At 39.0% G+C, this 20,817-nt stretch overlaps 1 protein-coding gene and 1 non-coding gene across 2 annotated transcripts in view; one reads left to right on the plus strand and one right to left on the minus strand.

Moving 5' to 3' along the window:
* Positions 1–20,817, minus strand: part of RANBP9 (RAN binding protein 9) — a 110,312-nt gene that overhangs the window by 70,195 nt on the left and 19,300 nt on the right. The window lies entirely within an intron of this gene.
* LOC119470092 lies at positions 6,095–6,157 on the plus strand. Its single transcript, XR_005198966.1, has one exon. It is a non-coding gene; the product is annotated as a U7 small nuclear RNA (small nuclear RNA).

Below are 20,817 nucleotides of genomic sequence, written 5' to 3' on the forward strand. Positions count from 1 at the left end.
AAATCAATGTGCAAAAATCACAAGCATTCCTATACACCAATAACAGACTTAAAGAGAGCCAAATCAAGAACGAACTGCCATTCACAATTGCTACAAAGAGAATAAAATACCTAGAAATACAACTAACAAGGAACGTAAAGGACCTCTTCAAGGAGAACTACAAGCCACTGCTCAACGAAATAAGAGAGGACACAAACAGATGGAGAAACATTCCTTGTTCATGGTTAGGAAGAATCAATATCATGAAAATGGCCATACTGCCCAAAGTAATTTACACATTCAACGCTATCCCCATCAAGCTACCAATGACCGTCTTCACAGAACTGGAAAAAAACACTTTAAACTTCATATGGAACCAAAGGAGAACATGCATAGCCAAGTCAATTCTAAGCAAAAAGAACAAAGTGGGAGACATCACACTACCAGACTTCAAACTATACTACAAGGCTACAGTAATCAAAACAGCATGGTACTGGTACCAAAACAGAGATATAGACCAATGGAACACAACAGAAGCCTTGGAAGCAACACAACATGTCTATAACCATCTGATCTTTGACAAACCTGACAAAAGCAAGCAATGGGGAAAGGGTTCCCTGTTTAATAAATGGTGTTGGGAAAACTGGCTAGCCATATGCAGAAAGCAGAAACTGGACCCCTTCCTGACACCTTACACTAAAATTAACTCCAGATGGATTAAAGACTTAAACATAAGATCTAACATCATAAAAACCATAGAAGAAAATCTAGGCAAAACCATTTAGGACATAGGTGTAGGCAAGGACTTCATGACCAAAACACCAAAACCATTGGCAACAAAAGCCAAAATAGGCAAATGGGACCTAATCAAACTACACAGCTTCTGCACGGCAAAAGAAACGTGAATTGCCAACCAACAGAATGGGAAAAAATTTTTGCAGTTTATTCATCTGACAAAGGGCTGATATCCAGAATTTACAAAGAACTAAAACAGATTTACATGAAAAAAACAGACAAGCCCATTCAAAAGTGGGCGAAGGATATGAACAGATACTTTACAAAAGAAGAAGACATACATGAGGCCAACAAACATGAAAAAAATGCTCATCATCACTGGTCATCAGAGAAATGCAAATCAAAACTACACTGAGATACCATCTCATGCCAGTTAGAATGGCAATCATTAAAAAATCTGGGGACAATAGATGCTGGAGAGGATGTGGAGAAATAGGAACACTTTTACACTGTTGGTGGGAGTGTAAATTAGTTCAACCATTGCGGAAGACAGTGTGGCAATTCCTCAAGGACCTACAAATAGAAATTCCATTTGACTCAGCAATCCCATTACTGGGTATATATCCAAAGGATTTTAAATCTTTCTATGATAAGGACACATGCACACAAATGTTCACTGCAGCACTGTTTACAATAGCGAAGACCTGGAACCAACCCAAATGCCCATCGACGATAGACTGGACAGGGAAAATGTGGCACATATACACCGTGGAATATTATGCAGCCATAAAAAACAATGAGTTCGTGTCCTTTGTAGGGACAGGGATGAACCTGGAAACCATCAGTCTCAGCAAACTGACACAAGAGCAGAAAATCAAACACCGCATGTTCTCACTCATAGGCGGGTGTTGAACAATGAGAACACATGGACACAGGGAGGGGAGCACTACACACTGGGGTCTGTTGGGGGTAATAGGGAAGGGACAGCATGGGGTGGGGAGTTTGAGAGAGATAGCATGGGGAGAAATGCCAGATATAGGTGAAGGGGAGGAAGGTGGCAAATCACACTGCCATGTGTGTACCTATGCAACAATCTTGCATGTTCTTCACATGTACCCCAAAACCTAAAATGCAATTTAAAAAATTAATTAATTAAAAAAAAATAGCTGGGTGTGGTGGTGTGTGCCTGTAATCCCAGCTACTTGGGAGGCTGTGGCAGGAGAATCACTTGAACCTGGGAGGCAGACGTTGGCAGTGAGCCGAGATTGTACCACCGGACTCCAGCATGGGCAACAGATCGAGACCCCATCTACCCCCACAAAAAAAACGGTTACATACTGAATGACTCCATTTACATGCCATTTTAAAAAAAGAAACACTATAGGAAAAGAGAGTCATTCAGTGGCTGCCAGGAGTTAAATGTAAAAGGAAGATTAATGAAGGGATATAAAAGGGAAGTCCTTTAATGGACTCTTTGCATTTGTCAAAACTCAGAACCATACAAACAAAAAAAAAAGTTAACTTTACTGCATGTTAAAAATAAATTTTTGAAAAAGTACTGCAATAAAACATGAGTAACGTAAACAGGCACTTCAGGAAAACACACAGGCACATGAAAAGAAACACGAAAAATATTAGACCTCACTAGTTCTCAAGGTCTCCTTAAAATGGCAAACCCTTTTTCATTTAATACACTCTAAAGAAAATAATCATCGATATATCCAAAGGTAGATACAAGAATGTTCAATGAACATTCTTTTCATTCTAAATGAAACTGAGACTAATCTTTATGTGCAAGAAAAAAGGACAGGTAACAAATCACTATATATGCATACATTAAAAGTATGTGGTACTTTTGCCTCCATCTCAAAATGGCCCCACGCAGGCCCTGTCCACTATACAAACTCAATGGCTGGAGGAAGACATGGTCCCGCAACTGAGAAGCCCTCAAACTCTGGCCAGGTCCTGTTAGAATCCTCAGAGTCTTAAAATCAAAACAAGTGTATAATGTCATTATAAATGCTGCTATAAAAATAGTATTTAATAAAATGAAAAAATGTAACATAATAATGGGGGAAAAGCATGTTATAAAACAGCTTGTACACTGCCCTCAAATTTTTATTGGAAATATAACGACATTTTCCAAAAAGGTAGATGTGACCCTTTTGAGTGAAGTAATTCCATTTTTAGCAGTTTCAAAAAGACTGGTAAGCTGAAGACATTTTTGTCCTATAGGATTGGAGTTGGCTTTTCATTTACAAGCTAACTCAGTTGACTGGTGCCTTATTTGAAACTCAAAAGCATTTTTATAAATGTAATTTCTTTACAAGAGTTTACTTATTTCAGAAGAAAATTCTAGTTACACTAAATGTTAGCTGCACAGTAAACATTAATCTAATGAGCATAATACCCTATCAAATTCCCTTCTTGTTTCATTTTAAAATTTCAAATTCTGAATAGTTTCTTCACGTATATAAGTTACTGACATGGCAAGAGGGAATTTTTTTTTTTGTCATACATGACCTAAAAATTACTTAATGCCTTTGAAATAAAATGTTTCATTTCTGCCAAATGGCATTATGAATATAAGACAAGAGCACAAAAAGTTCATTACTAAAGCAAGATATACTAGTACATGTATATCTATCTATTTCTATAAAGAAACTCAGGGCACTTAAACATTTAAACATATGAACATACATCCATTTTCTTCTCATGTAAAAGAACAAACTCTAACATCTTTCAACCATCAAAAGTGAAATGATAATAAAAGTGATACATACCAACTGGTGATTCACGTAATAGTGCTATAAAATTAAACTAAAAACATTCCATCAACAATTGCAGTCCAGGTGTGGTGGCTCAAGCCTATACCAGCACTTGAGGAGGCTGAGGTGGGCGGATCACTTGAGTCCAGCACTTCAAAACTAGCCTAGGCAACATGGGAAAACCCGTCTCTACGACAAATATAAAAAATTACCCAGGCATAATGGCACGTGCCTATAGTCCCAGCTACTCAGGAAGCTGAGGTGAGAGGATCACCTAAGCCCGGGAGTTCAAGGCTGCAGTTAACGGTGATCACTGCACTCCAGCCTGGGCAACACAATGAGACCTTATCTCAAAAAACAATTACAGATGCTCCTGTGAAAATATTTCAATCAAGTTATGTATTTGATACGTATTTCAGGGTTTAAAAAATGTAATCATCATCCAAAAGATATGAGAACTTATGAAAAATAATGAAGAACCAAAGAGGAAGCAATTGTTGAGAAAGCTATGCCTGAAAGATTATTAACACAGAAATTATTTGACCGAGTAAACAGACAAAATTTCAATTTGACTTCTTAAAAAGTTTGCTGGCCAGGGCTAGTACCTTCTTAGAGACAGCAAAGGGCTCACAGGAGTATGTCTTCCATATACAAACCAACGAATCCAGAGCCTATAGCCAAAACCACCTTCTTATCTAATGCTCACATACGAAGCCAGTTATTTCCTGCCCTAAATCATTCCAGAGTCAGGTACCAGGCAATTAGAAACAACCACCTCTACAGCTCAAAGCCTGCAAGAATTATCCACACTGGTCAATCCTCAGCTGTTTACCCTGCCCTCCCCTGCATTTCCCAGGAAACTCCAGTAAAGACTCCGGCCTGAACTTTTCCATGGCTCCTGTCTTCTGCTTCCTGACTAAAACCTGGTGCTGACCGGGAGCGATGGCTCACGCCTGTAATCCGAGCACTTTGGGAGGCCAAGGCGGGCAGATCATGAGGTCAAGAGATTGAGACCACATTGGCCAACATGGTGAAACTCCATCTCTGCTAAAAACACAAAAATTAGCTGGGCGTAGTGGCGTGCACTTTTAGTCCCAGCTACTTGGGAGGCTGAGGCAGGAGAATCACTTGAACCTGGGAGGTGGAGGTCGCAGTGAGCCGAGATCACAACTCTGCACTCCAGTCTGGCAACAGAGTGAGACTCTGTTTCAAAAAACCCAAAAAATCTGGTGCTCCCCCTGTGTCCCTGTGTGGCATGCAGTGACCCTCTCTGAGACCTGTGAGTATAATAAAATTCTTCCTTCTAAGCCTTATTCTCATCTCCCCTGCAGCTGCACAGACTTTACCATACCATATCCAACACCCACATTCTTAGAACAACCACTATTAATATACAAAAGAAATTTAAGTATATGCATGCTCAAAATATTGCAAAGTGAAATGCTACTCACCAGATGATTATCTGAAACAATGAAATTAAGGTAAGAAACTTAACAGAAAACAGAAATCCTTTTTCAGTATTACTATTCAAACCTAGAACATTTCACTTTATCATCTGTAATTTTTTTTTAATTGTTCCAATTCTAATTCTATGCTGACAGTAAGGCAGCTACTTATCTCTCTATATATATACTGTACCTTCTCTACCACTTTCTTCCCAAAGCATAAAGAATCACAGAAATTAGTTCTTGCCTCTGGGAAGTTCACAATAACATACATCAACCCTTCAGCTGCACCTTTCTCCCATTACCTCTCAAAGAGCTATAAAAATATAAATATACAATACCTTAAATTAAGGCCTGGCTATATTTACTAAGATGGGCTTCAAGTACCTATTCATTTATCCTGCCTTTTAACGATTAAGACAGTAAGACTCTAAAAACAAGAAAAGCATATTAGTTTGAGAGTTCCTCTGACAATTCTTTGTCAAATAATTCCATCTGTAGTAAATTACTGTACTACAACAATAAAACACAAAATAACGTGGTTTCCTGACTTGTTAAACTGTTATGGTGTTAAATGTAAAGAAAAATAATCTATCACATGTATAAAACAACATATTCTACTTTCACTCAATAGACACAAAATTATTTATGTTTCTAATACACTGACATTTCTGGTTAATAAAATTATTTATATTGTAATACATATTTAAAATCTTATTTTCAAAATATCCCTACAAAATTAATAAACAATAAAAAGTAGCAACTTTAAATCACACAAGTAAGTTCAGAAGAAACTGATTTACATTTAAATTCTATAAACATTACAGGTTCTACTCGTACCAAATGAGGTGTATCTATAAAACCATGGAGACTGAGATGTGTTTTACTGTTTTGTTTTTCAACAATATTTCTCTTCACAAGTGAAAATTTAAAACTTAAAATTAACACTGGATTAAATTAACAACTTAAAATTTACACAGGATGTTTAAGACTTTTTCACAGGAAGTCTCCAATTTTTAATATAAATTGGTCAAAAAATAGTGCTCTTATTTACCTAAGAATTAGAATTTCAAGAATAAAGAAAAGCTAAACGGAACATAAAAGAACAGACTCCACAAGAAAAGAGAAAAGAGAATGGAGGAAATTTTCAAAATAACCAAGTCAGTCAAGTGTTACGGCTCTTTAAGAATTTCTCTAGCAGGCTTTCCAGTTTTTAACCAGAAAACCCTTCCAAAAAATAAAATAATAAAAGAAATTAGTCAAAGAAGATCCAAAATACATTCATAATTAGAGCCCCTAAAAAACAAACCCACGTAATGAAACAGAGCAAATATGAAAAACAACATATAAAAACATTTTCTGGAATAAAACACTTGAACCTACTATTTAAGGTCATACCAAGATCAACACCAAGATAGATACAAGCAATGGTTCTTTAAAGAAAATCTTTCAGGTATCCAAGCAAATGAGCAAATTTCTTGCAAAAGAAAAAAATGGCTTAAGACCTTGAAAATGTCCAGGGAGCTCATAAGAAAACATGCTGGGCACAGTGGCTCACGTATGTAATCCCAGCACTTTGGGAAGCTGAGGGGGGAGGATCCCCCAGGAGTTCAAAACCAGCCTGAGCAACACAATGGGACCCTGTCTCAACAAAAATAAAAATTAAAAAGTTAGCTGGGCATAGGGTGCACACCTGTAGTCCCAGCTACTTAGGAGGCTGAGGCTTCTGTGAGCCACGATTGTGCCACTGCCCTCCAACCTGGGCAACTAAGTGAGAGTCTGTCTCAGGGGAAAAAAAAGAAAAAAAAAAAAAAAACATAAGCCAGGGGTTTTACATCCAACCAAATCTTCAAATATAACGGGTATAATGGTTACAAATAGTTTGAACCAAAAGGACTTAAAGAATATTGTTCTCATGAGCTCTCCAGTAGAATGTGAGCTTCAGACAACCAAAAAATCCTAAAAGCATCTTTGGGATAAGGTCTGGTGATAAGTACCGAATATAATTTAGAACTAACACTAAATGATCAGAATAAAGGAAACAGTGTAGTGTATGCAAATGTTGTATGCTTGTAAAATATAGATATAAAACAATTAACAAAAGAGAGTTTACAGAAAAAGTAAACGACTGACACACTCAACTACCTGGATGAGCATCACATCATCATGCTAAGTGAATTCAAAATAGCCATACTCAAAAGGTTACACTTATATAACATTCTGGCTTCAGAAGGCAAAACTATAGGCACAGAAGAGAGATCAGTGGTTGTGAGGAGTTAGGGGTGGGGGGAGGGTTTGAGATAAAGGTGCAACGAGAGAATTTGGGGAGGTGAAAGAACTGTTGTATATCTCAATTGTGGTGGTTGTTATGTAATTCTATTTGTCAAAACTCACAACTATAAACTGAAAAAAATGTATTTTACTACGTTAATAAATAATAAATTTTAAATGCAAAGAAAACCACAGATGCTGAAAAAAGGGAAGAAAAGATGCATAAGAGGTTACTAACTAATTTCATTATTGCTCACAATACGAGAGTACTTTAAAAGGAGAGGATTGTATGTATTAGTATAAATGTACCTCTCTCAATGTAAAAATATACTAGCCCTCTCCAAAAAAGAGAAAATAGATAATATTAAAAAATGCAAAAGCAACAAAAATGTTTCGAATTTCCTTTCAATACCATCCCCATTTAACCACTTCCTTTAGTGTCATCAGCTACTTGTGATATCTCTTCAAAGTTTCTGATGGCACACTTGCTTAAAAACCAAAAACTAATGAAAATAGTTACCTGAGAGGGAGGGGAAGAAAAAAAATGCCATGAACCTTCTGTGAAGTGCTTTTCTTTTCTTTTTTTTTTTTTTTTTTTTTGAGAGTCACACTGTCACCCAGGCTGAAGTGCAGTGGAGCAATCTTGGCGCACTGCAACCTCTGCTTCCTGTATTCAAGTGATTCTCCTGCCTCAGCCTCCCAAGTATTTTTAGTCGAGATAGGGTTTCACCATGTTGGCCAGGCCAGTCTCAAACTCCTGACCGCAGGTGATCTGCCCACCTTGGCCTCCCAAAGTGCTGGGATTACAGGCTTGAGCCACCACGCCTGGGCCAAGTGCCTTCTTAAACTGTCTTAGTTTGGAACAATGTAAATGTTTTACATAATTAAAGAAGAAAAAAATTTAAAAATCAGTCCCTAAGAATGGAAGACAATTTTAAATAAGTTGTAACTAGAAACATATCAAGTTGGTGGCAGAAATACAGAAAAAAGAATTATTTCAAGTGACTTTACATATCGATCCCTAATGGGATATATTCTGAAGACCAAAGCAAAATTTAAAAAGCCGCAAAAAATACATACAGGTATTGATCGATTTACGACCTATGCAACTTACGACCATTCGACTTTACGACCACAATCGCTAGCCACAACTGCTCCGCGTCTGGCAGCGCAAACGTTGCCCAGCTGGGCGTACGACAGTGCAGACCAGCTTCTGGCAGCACTACCATCTCCACGTGCACCATTTCAACTGTTATCCCAGACTCGGTACAGCAATTTGTGTTTTGTGTCTTGGATATTTTTCATCAAACCCCTCCCAATAAACTTCTTATACATTTCGAAGCAATGGACCCAAACATCGAACGATTTGCAAGGATTGAACGGATGGCGCACGATGTGTTTCGTCCGTATCGTGAAATTTATGAAGAAAAAAAGAAACATACAATTCAGACAAAGCTCACCATGTTTATGAAAAAACCAACTCCGGTAACCCCAACTGCTGTCTCAGATGACAACATCAACGATCCGCAGCCAATCAGCAGCGGCCAATAAAATGTTTCGTACACGTTTATATATTTTGATATGTTTGCAATTGGGAAAACGTTTCCTATGGTATTTTTTACACCTATATTTTGTATTTTTGTATGCACCTGTATTTTGTAATTTTGTATGTTTTGCAAATATTAAACCAGTTGTACTGGTAATGTAGTGTTTTACTTAAACCTGACGAATGTAAAAATATGAAACAAAATGGTGTAGAGATGATACAAATGGCATAAAATGAACAAAGAAAATTATGATATATAATAATGAAAGAAAATTATGATAAAATATGACAAAGATTTTTATAACATCATTTCACAGTACTGTATATATAGCCTACCCAACTTACAACCAATCGTGTTACGACCAGTCTGTCGGAAACAGTCGTGGTCGTAAGTCGAGCACTAGCTGTATATACAGTATTCAATGTTCTTTTATTTATTTTATTTTTGAGACAGTTTCATTCTCGTTGCCCAGGCTGGAGTGCAATGGTGTGATCTTGGCTCACTGCAACCTCCGCCTCCCAGGTTCAAGCAATTCTCCTGTCTCGGCCTCCCAAGTAGCTAGGATTACAGGAATGTGCCACCATGCCAGGCTAATTTTGTATTTTCAGTAGAGACAGGGTTGTACCATGTTGGTCAGGCTGGTAGCAAACTCCCGACCTCAGATGATCCACTGCCTTGGCCTCCCAAAGTGCTGGGATTACAGGCATGAGCCACTGCGCCCAGCCTATTTTATTTTATGACAGGGTTCCAATTTTGTTGCCCAAGGCTGAAGTGCAATGGTGCGATCTTGGCTCACTCCAATATCCACCTCCTGCGTTTAAGCGATTCTCCTGCCTCAACCTCCCAAGGGGCTAGAATTACAGGTGCCCACCATCACGTCCAGCTAATTTTTGTTATTTTTAGTAGAGACAGGGTTTCGCCACGTTGGCCAGGCTGGTCTCGGACTTCTGACCTCAGGTGATCCACTGGCCTCAGCCTCCAAAATTACTGGTATTTTACTTTGGAAATGTATCGAGATAATCTAGGATAAAGCAAATAAATACACATCACCAGAATCAAAGATTCTCAGAGTAAGAAAAAAGAAAGAAGTGTAAAATGAGAGACTTTAAAACTGATTTGGAAACTCTGCAACTCACTTTGAAATGCATTTAAAAAAAGATGGTGTGACAGAGGAACAGATCTATAATAAAGCAAATATGGCAAAATCTTAATTCTAAAATCTAGGTGGTGTGTACAAGGGTAGGGTATAACACTATATATTAACCCTCTCTTCTGTGTGTTTGTAAATGTTGGGGAAGAAAACTCCTTAGATTCTGTACCATACAAATTACAAAGAATCACTGGGATAAATTTCAACTCTTAACCAATCTGTTTTTCCAACTGAGGATTACTCCTCAGCAACCATTTTAAAACATTTCACCCACTCCTCCAAAAAACTACGCAGACTATCAAATCATCTACAAAGCCAAAAGGTCTAGGACCAACAGATCATTTGTCCTTATCTTGGAATGTTAATCAACCTAAGTGATTCCAGCAACAGGCAAAGACAAAGAACTCAATATATCTGAGATAAACATAAATAGACTGGTTACAAACTGTTTTCCTGGTTCGGAAAAACAGAAATATGATTTCAAGTAACATATTCATCATGACAAACCTATACAACCTTAAAGTTATGTGACATGGTGTCTTTAAAACATTAAAATGAAATTTTCTCCCTGAATTATGGTTTTGTTTTTTTTTTTGTTGTTGTTTTGTTTTTTTTTTTGACACGGAGCGGAATTTCACTCTGTTGCCCAGGCTGAAGTGCAGTAATGTGATCTTGGCTCACTGCAACCTCCACCTCCTGGGTTCAAGCAATTCTTCTGCCTGGGATTACAGGCACGCCACATCACGCCTAGCTAATTTTTGTATCTTTAGTAATGAAAGGGTTTCACCATACTGGCCAGTCTGGTCTCAAACTCCTGACCTCGTGATCCACCCGCCTCAGCCTCCCAAAGTGGTAGGATTACAGGCATGAGCCACTGTGCCCGGCTCTCCCTGAATTTTTTAATTAAATTTATATTAAAGTGAAAGTATAAGTACTGGAACCCATGAAAATAATGTATTTTTTAAATCTCTCATGTGACTCAAATACATCTTAAACCTATTTTTCTTTGACTAATGTTGAAAGCAGTGTGAATAGAGAAGAAAAGCTGGAGAGAATATACTGTACTCCAAAATGTCAACTGCCGTTAATATGGATGGTAGGGTTGCAGATGCTTTTAAAAATGTGCATGCTTTTTTCTATTTCACAGGATTCATTTGTGTTTTTTTCCCTTTTGCATTAAGAATGTATTACCTTGTAACTGAAAAAAAAAAAAAAATTTCTTGGGGGGGAAAAAAAAAAAGGCCGGGGGCAGTGGCTCAGGTCTGTAATTCCAGCACTTTGGGAGGCCGAGGCAGGCGGATCATGAGGTCAAGAGATCGAGACCATCCTGGCCAACATGGTGAAACCCCATCTCTACTAAAAATACAAAAATTAGCTGGGCATGGTGGCGCACGCCTGTAGTCCCAGCTACTTGGGAGGCTGAGGCAGGAGAATTGCTTGAACCCAGGGGGCAGAGGTTGCAGTGAGCCGAGATTGCGCCACCACACTCCAGCCCGGCATCTGGCAACAGAGCAAGACTCTGTCTCAAAAAAAAAAAAACCAACAAACCTACCTACATTTGTTAGGTATAAAATAACTGATAGAGTAAGAGGTAAGGGTGATTTGGGATTTAAACTGCACTAAAGATAACCAACTCAAGAGTAATTTGAGAAACATGATGGTTATATAGCTCTAGGTCACTTTTCCCTATTTCATACCTTCTTAAATAACCAATTTTTCTCTTCATCAAAATTGAGGCTCCTACCATTCTTGATGGTTTCAAAATGTAGGTAAAGAACATATCCAAAATCCAAGACTCACCGAACTAAAACAGTCCATTTAAATATTCCCTCACCAATAACCTCAAATACTATCATTGTTCTTCCAATTTACCTAACCTATAGTCTTCCATTTTGCATCAGTTATATAATTCAACTCTCCTCTCTAAGCAGCTGAGTATACCGTGAAAAGTGATACTATAAGTATGTAAACCGTTGTCACAAATTCATGGCTTTAAATCTCATAGTTCCTCAATACTTTCAGTTCTCTGATCAATGAACATTGATTATCTATGTGTAGGACAACACAGATAAAACTGTGAAAAAGACAGAAGTCTGTGCCCTCTATACAGGGGATACTCTACGGCAGGACAGATCTTAAATAATGATGAATGTGATTAAATGCTATGAAGGGGAAGTACAAGACACCATGAAAGGGCGTTAACAGAGAAGCCCAATCTAGTTTGAAGGCGGAAAGTTTGTCAAGACAGGCTTCTAGAAGCAGTGGTAAGTGCCAATAAGTAAATTCCATATACCATCCCACATTCCTAATTTATATTTAAATCCCCATATCCTACCCACTGGGCAAAGAAACTTGCCTCGTTAGCCCCCTCAGTCTTCTCCTCGGCTCACTAGTGATTCCTTCTCCTCAGCATATACATACAACAAGGTGTCTCCCACCCAAACATAAACAGGAATAATTTTTCTGGAGAGTAACTTGGCATGTATCAAAAGCCTTAAATATGTGCATGCCCCTTCTTGTGATCTATAACTCCGCTTCAAGGAATCTTTCCTAAGGAAATAAAGACAAATTTCATGCAAAAAAGATTACTTAGAATAGTGAAAGAATTAAAACAATCCAAGTAACTAGCAACAGGAGAACAGCTATGGATGTGCCATAATATACTTATAACAGACTATGCCATGGCCAAAAATAAGATATTCAGAGCTTTTAATCTCATGGAAAAATGTTTATAATTATACAAAAAATACACAGTAAACTGTTGCATAGAAATAAATACATAGTAATCCTCTACAAAAAAATTTTAAAATAGGGCCGGGCACAGTGGCTCAACACCTGTAATCCCAGCACTTTGGGAGGCTGAGGCAGGTGGATCACAAGGTCAAGAGATCCCCTTCTCTACTAAAAATACAAAAATTAGCCAGGCATGTTGGCGGACACCTGTAGTCCCAGCTACTCAGGAGGCTGAGACAGGAGCATCACTTGAACTCAGGAGGCAGAGGTTGCAGTGAGCCGAGATTGCACCACTGCACTCCAGCCTGGCAACAGAGCAAGACTCCGTCTAAAAAAAAAAGAAAAAAAATTTAAAAATAAGCCAGGCATGGTGACACATGTCTGTAGTCCTCCCTACTTGAGTGGCTGAGGCAGGAGCATCACGTGAACCCAACAGTTTGAAGTTACAGTGAGCTATGATTGTGCCACTGCACTACAGCCTGGGCAAGAGGGAAATACCCTGTCTCCAAAAAAATAAAATAAATTAATAATAAACACAGGATGCAAAAACCTATTAAAAAAAAAAAAAAGAATATAACTAGACTGGGCACAGGGGATCACACTTGTAATCCCAGCACTTTGGGAAGCCAAGGCAGGCAGATCATGAGGTCGAGAGATGAAGACCATGCTGGCCAACATGGTGAAACCCGGTCTCTACTAAAATTACAAAAATTAGCTGGGCATAGTGGCATGTGTCTGTAGTCCCACCTACTCAGGAAGCTGAGGCAGGAGAAACACTTGAACCCAGAAGACAGAGACTGAGTGAGCCCAGATCGCACCACAGACAGAGCAAGACTTCGAATCAAGAAAAGAGTATAACTAAGCTTAAAATATAAGTGTATATATAAAATCTGGAAGGAAACAGGCAGAAGTATTGATAGCAATTAATTATACAAAATTATGGTTTAGTTTTCCTCCTTACATTTTTCTGTACTTTGCAAATTTTCTTTTTGCGAATTTCAAAATTTTCCCTCTGTTTTTTTTTTTTACCCCCAAAACAGAGTCTTGATCTGTAGCCTAGGATGGAGTGTGGTGGCACACTCACAGTTAACTGCAGCCTTGACCTCCTGGACTCAAGAGACCTTCCTGGCTCAGCCTTTCATATAGCTGAGACCACAGACACATCCCACTACACACCCGGCCCATTTTATTATTTTTATTTCTTTATTTTGTTTTTGAGACAGAGTCTCACTCTACTGCCCAAACTGGAGTGGCGCGATCTTGGCTCACTGCAGCCTCCGCCTCCTGGGTTCAAGGGATTCTCCTGCCTCAGCCTCCTGAGTAGCTGGGATTACCGGTGTGCACCACCACATCCAGCTAATTTTTTGTATTTTTAGTAGAGACGAGGTTTCAGCATGTTGGCCAGGCTGGTCTCGAACTCCAGGCCTCAGGTGATCCACCCGCCTCAGCCTCCCAAAGTGCTGGGATTACAGGCATGAGCCACCATGCCCAGCCTAATTTTATTATTATTTTTTTTAGAAACAGGGTCTCGCTTTGTTGCCCAGGCTGATCTCGAAGTACTGGGCTCAAGCAATCCTTCCATCTCAGCCTTCAAAAGTGAGGGGATTACAAGCATGAGCCATCACGCCTGACCTTGAATTATCAAATTGGCAGTGTATTACTTTTCTAAACGGGCTGTGAATTATTGTTTCTCACAATAGTAACACAGCTACTTAGTCCACTGGCACATTATCTCCATTCCTTACCTCTAATTCTTTGACACACTGCACCCCAATTTCACTCTTTGACACACTGCACACTGTTATCACCCCAATTTCAAGGAAACTGCTATCACAAAGACTAGTTAACCTCCCAAATGACAAACCAATGGACACTTGGCAGTCCTCCTTTGAACTGACTTCCTTGGCTTCTGAGAACACCTAGGATCACTGCCTTCTAATTCTCTTGACCATTTGCTTTTTTAGAATCAGATGATTATGTTACAAGGAAGAAATTCTTAAAAAAAAATTCGTAAGTAAATGAAAAGAATCTCAGATGAATTCCCTCCTTCTATATGTCCTTTAAATGTGGTGTTAAAGGTGTCCACCTTAGGCCCTCTTCTTTTTTTTTTAACAGTACATACTTGGGTTATCCCATCAATTCCTATGGCTTTAACAACTTACATTCTGATGACTCCAAAATCTACCTTCAGCCCTACTATCCTAAATTCCATTTATTTTTAGTCAAAACTTTTGCTATTAATCTTTTGGGTTTCCCATAGCAGTTCAAACACTATTACCATCATCATCATCTTTAAAGATTCACTTCCTGGCCATGTGTAATGGCTCACAATTATAATCCCAGCACTTTGGCGGGCTCAGGCAGGAGGATCCCTTGAGCCCAGGAGTTAGAGGCTGCAGTGAGCTATGATCATACAACCACAGGTCAGTCTGGGCAATGAAGCGAGGCCCTATCTCTTTAAAAAAAAAAAAAAAATCTTCCAGTATTTTCTGATATGTTTAGTTACATCACTAGCCATTTAATCTTCTAAGTCAAAAGCCAGGGAGTAGGCCAGGCACAGTGGCTGACACCTGTAATCCCAGCACTTTGGGAGGCCGAGGCGGGCAGATCACCTGAGGTCAGAAGTTCGAGACCAGCCTAACCAATATGGGAGAAACCCTGTCTCTACTAAAAATACAAAATTAGCCGGGTGTGGTGGCACATGAGACAGGAGAATCACTTGAACCTAGGGGCAGAGGCTGCAGTGAGCCGAGATCACCACTGCACTCCAGCCTGGGCAACAAAAAAAAAACTGTCTCCAAAAAAAAAAAAAAAAAAGCCAGGGAGTCATTCTTAATACTCTAACAACAACTATCTTTACCTACTTACTACTCCTACTTCCTAATCAAGGAAACAAAGACAGATTTCTTGTAAAAAAAATAAATTAATTAATTAAAATAAGTCCTAACCAGTTAACAAATCTGTCTGCTTTCCTCTCCAACCCCACTACACAAATTAAACCCTCAATTTATTATTATAATAGCCCAACTGATCTCTGGAGTCAGCCTCAGATCTATTTTCCCTATTACCCTCACATAACCTACTTAAAAAGCAAATGCAACCATATAACTCCCTTGCTTAAAACTGGCACCTGAAAGATAAAAGGTAACATCCATTAGCATTAGAAGTCCCTTCATGATCATCTCCAGACACATTCCTCCCACTAAACTTTATGCTGAACTTCCTCCCGCAGCAGCAGCAGCAGCAGCAGCAGCAGCATCAAGACATCAGTTTGCTGTGCACCAGGCACCTTTTTTCAGAGCAGCATCAAGCTATCCTGAGTTTGCTTCACACCAGGGACTCTAATAAGTGCTTTAAGTGAATTATGTAACTGAGTCTTATGAGGCTGGCACTATTTTTTCTTTTCACAGGTAAGACTGAGAGTCTGTCGAAAAATACAAAATCACAGAACTAATAAGTGGCAGAGCCAAGATTTATATCTCCACTATATTTCTTAACAAAAGTAACTAGTCGGCTTCTAAAACAACTAATCTTTAAAATCTCTGTTCATATCCTATCTTGTGAACAATACCCAAGCAACTGAAGGACAGAGAAGAGAAGCTTATGTTTAACTATAATCTTCTTCTGTAATTTTATGTTAGCTTCCCATGAAGACTTCCATGATCACCACCCCATCTTCCAATACAGTTGGTTACTTCCTCCAATATACTGCTCTAGTTTGTTTCTATGTCTACTACTGTGTATCTCATGCTGGATTTTATTATTTATGTACATTTCCCTTCTTACCTGCACACTTCTGGAGACTAGGTACCCTCTCTCAGCCATGTTTACAACCCTGTCTCCATCTTTGTTAATCCTAGGTTCTTAGCAGAGTATCTGGCATATTAACAGGTACTCAATAAATTAAATTTCCTCCTGTGTTATTTTCCTCGTTATTTTTTTTCTTTGATCTCTAGCACACTCTATCCTCAGACAACAGCCTCACAACCTAACTCCTAGCTCTAGCCCCTACACTCTCTAGCAATCTTGCACATTGCCATCACACTTTTCATCCTCTCCCCACTTGGTATTATCTTTCTAAAAGAGGTCATATCTCTTCTCTACTCATGAAGATTGAAGGGAGGCTGGGTGCAGTGACTCATGCCTGTAATCCCAGCACTTAGGGAGGCAGGAGGATCGCCTGAGGCCAGGAGTTCAAGACCACCCTATGTAACATACCGAGATCCCATCTTTACAAAAAAGTTGGGCATGGTGATGCACACCAGTAGTTCCAGCTACTTGGGAGGCTGAGCTGAAGCAGGAGGATTGCGTTAAGCATGGGAGGTCGACGCTACAGCCAGCCATGATTGTGCCACTGCACTCCAACCTGGGTGACAGAGCAAGAGTCTGCCGCCAAAAAAAAAAAAAAAAAAAAACCTGAAGGCTCCCTTCTACCTAAGGAATATTCTACCTTATAAATCATCAAGGCTCTATAACATCTGATTCCATTCTTTTCCCATATATAGTCTCATTCTTAAGTACCTAGCGTATTATGTCTTAGAGTTGCCTATTTCTCTCCCTGACCTGTCCACTATATCTTCCAAATACTGCTTACCAATATTTTGGTCAACAAAGAACTATGTATACAATGGTACAGCCTAGGTATGTAGTAGGCTATACCATCTAGGTTTATACAAGTACCCTTTACGATGTTCATTAAAAAACAAAAAACGAAAAACACCGCCCAATGACCCATGTCTTAGAACATATCCCTGTTGTTAAAGGATTTGATCTTCCTTGAAGGCAGGGACCACATTCAATTCACTCATTATATTAATTGAGTTTCTACTAAATGTCAGGTCCTCTAGTAAGAGCGATGAATAAGACAAATGAATAAAAGAATTTCTTATCCTCACTTAGGCACTGGCGATGTGATATATCATAGGTGTTCAAAATGTATTTGCTAAATTAATATATATATATTGCTTACTTATAATAAGTACATTGTTTACTCTTTGTCCACATTTGCCCTGTGCTTCCATTTGCTACTTACAACCAATCAAAACTAGAAAAACAGACTTCTAGTTTTCAAAGTCTTTTTAAGGCTAGACAGGAAGAAAGACCTTTGTTCTCCTCTTCTGACAAGAAATAATCTAGAAAGTCAGCAAGCATAAAAGGAACATTCTGAAAGAGTGCACTTGATTATCAGCAGAAGAATTTAGGAACAGAACAGAGAGACTGGATTACTTGCCAGTTCTCACTGAAACACTGTCAAAGAGTGGCATCAATATTTTGTTTGAAGAGCTAAAAATACCATTCATAATAAATTATAATTCTAAAAACTTTCAAATGAAAATTTTATTATCTCTCACATTTAGAATTAACTGTATCTCCACTGCCTCTATTAGTATGCATAATTTAAAAGTTGAATGAAATTCCTGAACTGAAAGTGCGTAACATACAGACTCCTTAAAGAAATTCATCTCAACAGTCAATGGTCACTAAAAAGAAGGGAAAGTAAATACATACCTGTTAAAGAAGTTATGGAGGGCTGGGCATGGTGGCTCACGTTTGTAATCCCACCACTTTGGGAGGCCAAGGCAGGCAGATCACTTGAGGTCAGGAGTTCAAGACTGGCCTGGCCAACATGGTGAAACCCCATCTCTACTGAAAATACAAAAATTAGCCGGGTGTGGTGGCGCATGCCTGTAATCCCAGCTACTAGGACAGACTAAGAAAAGAGAATTGCCTGAACCCAGAGGTTGCAGTGAGCCAAGATCACACCACTACACCCTAGCCTCAGTGACACAGCAAGACCCCGTCTTGGAAAAAAAGTCATGTAGATAAAGTGATTTAATTTTTTGTTGTGAAATGCATTATATTTTTTAAATTAATATTTAAACAGATTATTTTGTTCTAATAAGTTTATTTAACTGCATATATACAAAAATTAGGTTCAGTTTAAATGAAAACTCATGACAGAAAATGAAATATATTCTTTCACTCAATTAAAAAAAAAGTCTTCAAGTCTCATTTTCTAGGCAATAAAAAAATATAAGTAACAATCATGACAGTCATATTCCTAATGTACACCATAGGAGAAATTAAGTCTTTACAAGCACATAATACATTAACACCAGTTCTTTCTACTCTATTGGAAGAGGCAATTCTTACCCAACTCTTGCCATTTCATATGAAAATTTGTTGCCAAGGACAATTTATTTTAAAAACTGAGATCTTGGATGAACACTTTGTTTAAAAGAAAATTCAGTTTTGTTTTGTTTTGTTTTGTTTTGAGACTGAGTCTCACACAGCTGCCTGGGCTAGAATGCAGTGGCACAATCTTGGCTCACTGCAACCTCTGTCTCCTGAGTTCAAGTGATTCCTCTGCCCCAGCCTCCCGAGTAGCTGAGATTATAGGTGCCTGTCACCACGCCCAGCTAATTTTTTGTATTTTTAGTAGAGACAGGGTTTCACTATGTTGGCCAGGCTGGTCTCGAACTCCTGATCTCGAGATCCGCCCGCCTTGGCTTCCCAAAGTGCTAGGATTACAGGCATTAAGCCACTGTGCCCAGGGGAAATTCAGTTTTAAATTAAGTGTAATAAACTCTCCAATGGGCATACATCACTGCAAACAAAAGGTGACTAATAGCTACTCTTTCTGGTCCATACTTTACAAAAATTTTGGGATTTTCGAAAGAATTTTTTCTCCAGAAAAATATTACTTGGTCAAAATTAGCAATATGAGTAGGTTTTCAACAGAAATGAATTGTTCTTTCCTTTCTAAAACAATGGGTTGGGCCTAGAACTTTTTTCTACAAGTTTACCAGGGAGATAAATCAAATACGACCAAAAAAATATAACAGTTTGGCAAAAGAAATGTAACAACAGGCACGGTGGCTCACACCTGTAATCCCAGGACTTTGGGAGGCCAAGGCAGGCAGATCACCTGAGGTCAGGGGTTCGAAATCAGCCTGGCCAACATGGCGAAACCCTGTCTCTACTAAAAGTACAAAATTAGCTGGGCATGGTGGTGCATGCCTGGAATCCCAGCTACTGGGGAGGCTGAGGCAGGAGAATCGCTTGAACCTGAGAGGCGGAGGTTGCAGCAAGCTGAAATCACGCCATCGCACTCCAGCCTGGGCAACAAGAGCAAAACTGTGTCTCAAAAAACAAAAACAACAACAACAAAAAGGCCAGGCGCGGTGGCTCACACCTATAATTCCAGCACTTTGGAGACAGAGGCAGGTGGATCACCTGATGTCAGGAGTTCAAGACCAGCCTTGGCCAACTTGGCGAAACCTCGTCTCTACTAAAAATACAAAAATTAGCTGGGCATGATGGCACGTGCCTGCAATCCCAGCTACTAGGAGGCCGAGGCAGGGAGAATTGCTTGAACCCAGGAGGCATAGGTTGTAGTCAGCCAAGATCAAGCCACTGCACTCCAGCCTGGGCAACACAGCGAGATGCCATCTCAAAAAAAAAAAAAAGTTTTCTCCAAGAACATGCAAGAATTGTACTTCTTCTAATCCATTCATTTATTCATGCATTTAAAAGCCAGCTATAAATTAAGTACTGGAATTATAGAAATTCAAATAAAATAGTCCCTTACTCTTAAATCTATAGGGTCACGCTGGCAGTAAGCAGACAATTGAAATAACATAAATATCACAATTACAGTCTGCCCAAAATGTACAGGAGGCAGAGAAAAGGCATATTCCTACTTTGGGGAGAAAATGCCACAAGAAAGGTACTCCAACTAGGGCTTGAAGACTAATTAATTAGCTAGGCAAATGGCGAAAGAGATTAAGAGAAGGTGAAGGAAGGGTATGTATAAGGAACTGGAAATATAAGCCAGCATGTATAGTTAGAGAACTACAGATGGTACCTTATAGGTTAAAAGCAGGTGAGAATCAGGGATTCAGTATCACTAGTCATTAGGGAAATGTAAATTAAAACCACAGCAAGAAACCACTAGACACACCTATTATAATGGCTAAAAATTATTTTAAAAAAACAAAACTGACAATACCTAGTGCTAAGATCAACAGGAACTCTCATACATTGCTGGTAAAATACAAACTAGGAGGCCAGACACCGGTGACTCTCGCCTGTAATCCCAGCACTTTGGGAGGCTAAGCTCAGGACTTGGACAGGAGTTTGACACCAGGCTGGGCAACATGGTGAAACCCCATTTCAACTAAAAATAC

This window comes from Cebus imitator, unplaced genomic scaffold (assembly GCF_001604975.1).
Source record: "Cebus imitator isolate Cc_AM_T3 unplaced genomic scaffold, Cebus_imitator-1.0 Scaffold21, whole genome shotgun sequence".
NCBI classification, from domain to species: Eukaryota; Metazoa; Chordata; class Mammalia; order Primates; family Cebidae; genus Cebus; species Cebus imitator.